At 44.6% G+C, this 6,228-nt stretch overlaps 1 pseudogene; it reads right to left on the minus strand.

Moving 5' to 3' along the window:
- Nucleotides 1-2,736: 2,736 nt before the first annotated feature.
- LOC101658022 lies at nucleotides 2,737-5,931 on the minus strand (annotated as a pseudogene).
- Nucleotides 5,932-6,228: the final 297 nt, after the last annotated feature.

A 6,228-nucleotide genomic window follows, 5' to 3' on the forward strand; every position in this document is an offset into this window, starting at 1 on the left:
TCGAACGAACGCTATCCTGGGACTGGAACAAGGAACAGGAGTCAAAGATCTAACAAAGACTATACCTGGCGTGCACTCTGAATTTGCTTTTCTTCAAGTCAGGGCTTTGGGAACTCTGAAGAAAACAGAGGGTCCAGAATGGTGGAGAATATTCTTTTCCCAACCGAGTCTCCAGTGCTTCAGCACATCCAGGAGCAAACCCAGACATGGAGTTAGCTGCTGCCTGAAGCCTCGTTCCCACATGGGCAGAGTTGGGTCAATTATACATGAAGTTGTGGGCTAGCTCCATCAGGTCACAGCTTTCCCTTCTGGCACTGAGCCAGATGCAATATCCCAGCGAGAGTACGGGAACCAGGTCTCCCCTGCAGGGGTAATCACGAAAAAGAGAAAGATCAAGAGCTGGGAGACAGAAAAGGGGCCCTGCTGACCCCTCCCATCCTGAGCCAAGGTGGTGTCTGGAGCCTCACGGTAGCGGTAGCGCTGTTCTGAAACTGTGGCTGTCAGAGGCCAGACCTGGCCCTGAGGCTTTTCAAAGTTTACCCTAACAGTTTTATTGACAGAGTCCACATAGCATACAATTGTATGGTTTCAGCATACTTTTTTTTGGGGGGGTGGGGGGTGGAGGAGACTTTATTCCCAATCAGAGACTTCAGAAAATATTTTCCCAGTTTTTCCAACCGGTGGGTGAAACATGACATTACAGCCGCATTGCTTTCTCCATAAAGGTGATCGTTTTGCGTCGGTGCGTGTTCTTGGTTTTGCTTCTCTAGGATCAGGGGAGGGGGCGGTCTGGGCATTGCTACCAGTGAAGAAACTACACTCCGAGGAGTCATCATCAAGAGTCTGACAGAGCATGGGTGGCAGCCAAGGTGAGAACTGGCCTTTCTCACTGTCACAAAGTGTTGGGGGAGGGCATGCCTGCTGGAAAATTCACTCAAAATCTTCCATGTTTCCTCTATGATGGATGGCTCAAAGTCGGAGATGATGAAGTAGTTGTTGGTGACCCATTCACACGGAGAACCCCAATCTCCAGACTGTTGCTTCAGCAGCTGGCACAGCAAATGGAGAGAAAAAGAACAGCTCCCCGTCTCCCATGGACCCATCTTCTGGCTCCCCAGAACCAGAACCTTTCCGAAGTAAGGGCTGGGCCTCTCTAAGTCCTGAGCACAAGGTGCCTTTGTGCTCTGCAGAGGATCACAGTCTTCAACATACTTTTAAAAAAAAGAATAGGGCAATCATCACCATGACCCGGGTTAGAACTTTTAGTTTCTTGTACTCATTATTCATCGCTGCCCATTTCCCCCCCGCTCTTCCTTGCCATAACCCTAAGACACCACTAAGCCAGTTACTATCTTTTTTTAAACTCATTTTATTGGGGCTCATACAACTCCTCACAATCCACAAATACATCAATTGTGTAAAGCACACTTATACATAAGTTGCCCTCATCATTCTCAAAACTCTCGCTTTCCGCTTGGGCTCCTGGAATCAGCTCCTCATTTTTCTTTTCGCCCCCACCCTCTCTCCACTTCCCCCCAGTTACTGTCTTTATAGATTACCTATCCTAGATATCATATAAAGAAGAAAAAACATACCCAAACAAAACAAAAACAATAACAACAAAATAAAGAAAATAAATGTCTATTGGAAACCAAGAAAAAATAATAAAAAAGAATAAATTAGGAGACCTGAAGCTTTCCTGGTGAGTTCTGGTTCTCACAGGTTTCACAAAAGGATTATGTACCCCAAAGATTTGAAAGTGGAATGTAAACAGATAATGGCACATCAGAGCATGTACCTGCGCTATTTTCAATAGCCACAGAATGCAAACAGCCTACGTGCCTATCAGTCAATGGATGGATACACAAAAGGTGGTACACAATGTAGCATTACTCAGTCACCCAGTGTCCTGGTACATTCTACAGCATGAAAGAACCTTGAACACATTGTGCTGAGTGAAATATGTCAATAACAAAAGGACAGATACCGTGTGCTACCACAATAAGCAAATAGAGAGAGACCAAAGTCTATGAGTGGTACCACAGGTGACTGGGACAGGGAAAGGAGGAGACAGTGCTTAGAACACTAAGCTTCTGTTCAGGGTGATGGTGTAATTTGGGAACGGGTAAGAATAATGCTTGAACAATGCGTTGAACACAGTGTCACATTTGAAGATTGCAAAATGATGTTTATGTATTTTTTTTTGGGGGGGGGAGACTACAGCACACACACAAAGTCTGAAAAGGGATTTATTTTGGGCTCTCAGATGAAGGCATTTTAAAATACCCATGGGGACAAGAAAAAAAATAAAATTGCAAAGATTAAAGACAAGAACAGACGGTGGAGGTGTGCCTGCCTAGGGAAGGGGCTCTGCCAGGTGTCAGGAATCCCAAAGCAATGTATAACCATCACTCTAGGTGCCATTCCAGGCTTAGCCTGCTCCCTCGCCCAATCTTGTTGATCTTCCCACTTCAATGCCACCTGCATTCTTTTTTTTTTCATAACAATATCCTTTTCATAAATGATCACAAAATCAGCAAAAAATATTACAAAGGAACAAAACAAGGGCAACGTTAGTTTGCCATTCCATAAGACAATTATAATTTCATATGTTTTATATAATTTTATATACATTCAGCTAAACAACCACACAGAAGTATTTAAATAAATCCTTTATTTTACATATATATATTTTATATATATAAAAAACCCAAAATAACAGTTTCATAATGCCTTAGAGAACACAATTTGATGCTTTGGATTTTAATGTGTTGTTAACAAATTTTCAAACTCAGGCAAGTTTAGAAATGTGTTCATATTGGATCCCTTCAACTCTGTATCCTTTGAAAGGGCCAGTTGCAATAATTACAGTAGCAGCCAAAGTCTTGCACTGATGCACCCGAGGGTGCCTTCATTCCCTCTGTAGCCATCATTTAAAACTAGAATCTGTCTTCCTGGTGCTGGTATTACTGTTTCAAAAAGACAAGACAAGTTTCAGCTTGTCTCCAGAACCAACCGTCTTTATAACAGCGATGTAGTTCTCCATTACTTCCTTCACAATACCGTTTTTCTTATTATATCTTTCTCCAAGTTTTTTAGTTACATTTTCCACAACGATTTCAGGCGGCAGCCAGTAGTCTGTGCGATCAGCTCTTTTCTTTTCCTCTTCAATCTCCAGGATTCATCAAGTGCACATTTCTTTTTCTTCTTTTCTTTTGATTGAGCTGAGTTCTGGGAAGAGCCTTTCCTTCCACCAAGGCTGTACTCCCTACTGCCTTCACCGTACCGGGCCCAGGCAACTTGGTTTGGATGTTGTTGCTCCCGAACAACATGCTCCTTCGTGCAAATGAAGTGTAACAACACTCTTCATCATTTTCCCAGCTTAGTTCTGTAAAAACAGGGGTCTCCTTCTCTTTCCCTTCCAGCCCTCTTCTCGCTGGTGCTTCAATCTGACGGTTTCTTCAACGTCGAGGTCTTGCTTCTTTTTGTCTAGTTTCAATTGTCGGCGGACTGTTTCTGGGTCCCTATCGATGTACGGAATATACCAACCGTTTGGTGTTTCATCTGCTTCGCACAAGCCTTCTCTGGCCAGCCACTTGGTGAGCACGCAGTCAGCTTCCCACTGAGCAGCATTCATGGGGATGTGCTCCCGATGGCAGAGACATTCATTAGAATATACGAGGTTGTTGGGGGCTCTCTTCGTGACAAAGCGCCTCCTGAGAGGTTCTAGACAGTAATATTATAATTCCTCTGTAAAATAATCCATAATTGCTGAGGGTTTTCTGAAGCCAGCAACAGTTGTTGCTGATGCGATTCGGACACACAGTGACACTGAAGCCATCCTCATCCCGGCACCGCTTCCGGCACACCTGGTAATGCCAGCGACGGTTCTGAAGTCCCTTGGACTTGATCCTGTTGCCGATAGCCCTGGGGGTAAGAAAATCTCATTTCCCCAGCGCAGCGATGCTGTGGCGAACTTTGAAGGGCTGCACCCAGGCCACCGGAAGCGGAAGGAGCAGGCTGAGTGGGCGGAACAAACACCGATTTGCTGAGCGATGGAACGAGGTGGACACAGGCCTCCCAGAATGCACGAGATTTCACTCTGCCATCGAGTTCTTTACCAACCCATCCCAGCCTCTGTTCACCATGGGCAGAGATGGATTCCACTGTCGGTAAAGATGTCCATGCCCAAGGCACCAGCAGGCCAGAGACAACAACAACAAAAAAATGGAGAAAATAACTACCTTAAAATATTCTTCATACGTAATCAAGCGGCCATCAAGCTCAGAAGCAGCAAAGCCCACATGGAAGAAGCACGCCAGCCTATGCAACCACGAGGTGTCGAAGGGATCAGGTGTAAGGGATCATCAGAACAAAAAATCTTACCATAGTGAATGATGCGGGGAGTGCGGAGTGGAGACCCAAAGCCCATTAGTAGGCCACTGGAGATCCCCTTGCAGAGGGGTCTCGGGGAGGAGATGAGCCAGTCAGGGTGCGATGTAACAATGATGAGAAATACAACCTTCCTCTAGTTCCTAAAGGTTTCCTCCCCGCTCCCACTACCATGACTCGAATTCTATCATGCAAGACTGGCTAGACCAGAGGATATACACTGGTACAGATAGGAACTGAAAATACAGGGAATCCACGACGGATGAGCCCTACAGGACCAGTGGTGTGAGTGGCAAAACAGGGAGGGTAAAGGGAGAATGGGTAGGAAAGAGGGAACCGATTACATGGAACTGTGTGTGACCTCCTCCCTGAGGGACAGACAACCGAAAAGTGGATGAAGGGAGACGTCGGACAGGGCAAGATATGACAAAATACCCATTTATAAACTATCAAGGGCTCATGCGGGAGGGGGGAGCGGGGAGGGAGGGGGAAAAAAGAGGACCTAATGTCGGGGGTTTAAATGGAGAGAAAATGTTTTGAGAAACGATGTACAAATGCGCTTTACACAATTGATGTGTGTATGGATTGGGATAACAGTTGTATGAGCCCCTAATAAAATGTTAAAAAAGAAAAAAAAAATTCTTCATACAGGGATCTACATGTGACCTCCTCCCTGGGGGAGGACAACAGATTGGGTGAAGGGAGACATCGGACAGGGCAAGAGATGACAAAATAATAATTTATAAATTATCAAGGGTTCATGAGGGAGGGGGGGCAGGGAGGGAGGGAAAAAATGAGGAGCTGATGCCAGGGGCTTAAGTGGAGAGCAAATGTTTTGAGAATGATGAGGGCAATGAATGTACAAATGTGCTTTACACAATTGATGTATGTATGGATTGGGATAAGAGTTGTATGAGCCCCAATAAAATGATTAAAAAAGAAATGATACAAAATTTTAAAAATCTTCATATTGGATCTTTTTAGTGCATCTAAATAATCATTATGAGAAGAATGTATTTATATTAGACTCATTTTATGGGCAGAAGCCCTGGTGGCGCAGTGGTTACAAGTTGGGCTGCTAACTGCAAGGTCAGCAGTTTGAAACCACCAGAAGCTCCTCAGGAGAAAGACGGGGTTTTCTACTGCCGTAAAGAGTGACAGTCTTGGAAATTCCCAAGGGCAGTTCTACCCAGTCCTAAAGGGTCACTATGAGTAGGCTTCAACTCAATGGCAGCGAGTCTTAAGTTGGATTCGCTAGATAAGCAAAAACTGTATTATAGATACTATATGTACATGCCTATTGATGTTTATCAATTCCACTCAATGCCACCAAGCCCATCAGACTCAAAGAAAGCCTGTAGGACAAAGTAGAACAGGTTCTTTGGGTTTCTGAGACTATAAAATTTTACTGGGGCAGAAAGCCTCCTCTGTCTCCTTGGAGAAGCTGGTGGTTTTGAACTACTAGCCTTGTGGTTAGCAGCCCAATGAGTAATCCATTATGTCACCAGTATTACTCAAGTATATATACCTCACCGCCATCTAGTCAATTCCAACTTATAGCAACTCTATAGGACAGGGTAGACCTGCCCCTGTAGGTTTTAGAGATCATAACTCTTTATGAGAGTAGAAAGCCTCATCTTTCTCTCAATTGCTGACCTTGTGGTTAGCAGCCCAACACGAAATGATTAATGTTTACATACAGAGAGGCTTATACCAAGGAAATGGCTCACACAGTTGAAGAGGTGGGCAAGTTCCAAGTTCTTGGATCAGACATTAGGTTGGAGGCTTCTCCTGATGCAGATGCAGAGGCTGATAAACTCAAGATCAGCAGGTCAG

This window comes from Echinops telfairi, unplaced genomic scaffold, assembly GCF_000313985.2.
Source record: "Echinops telfairi isolate 266 unplaced genomic scaffold, ASM31398v2 ScPeMD7_7469;HRSCAF=8507_1, whole genome shotgun sequence".
NCBI lineage: Eukaryota > Metazoa > Chordata > Mammalia > Afrosoricida > Tenrecidae > Echinops > Echinops telfairi.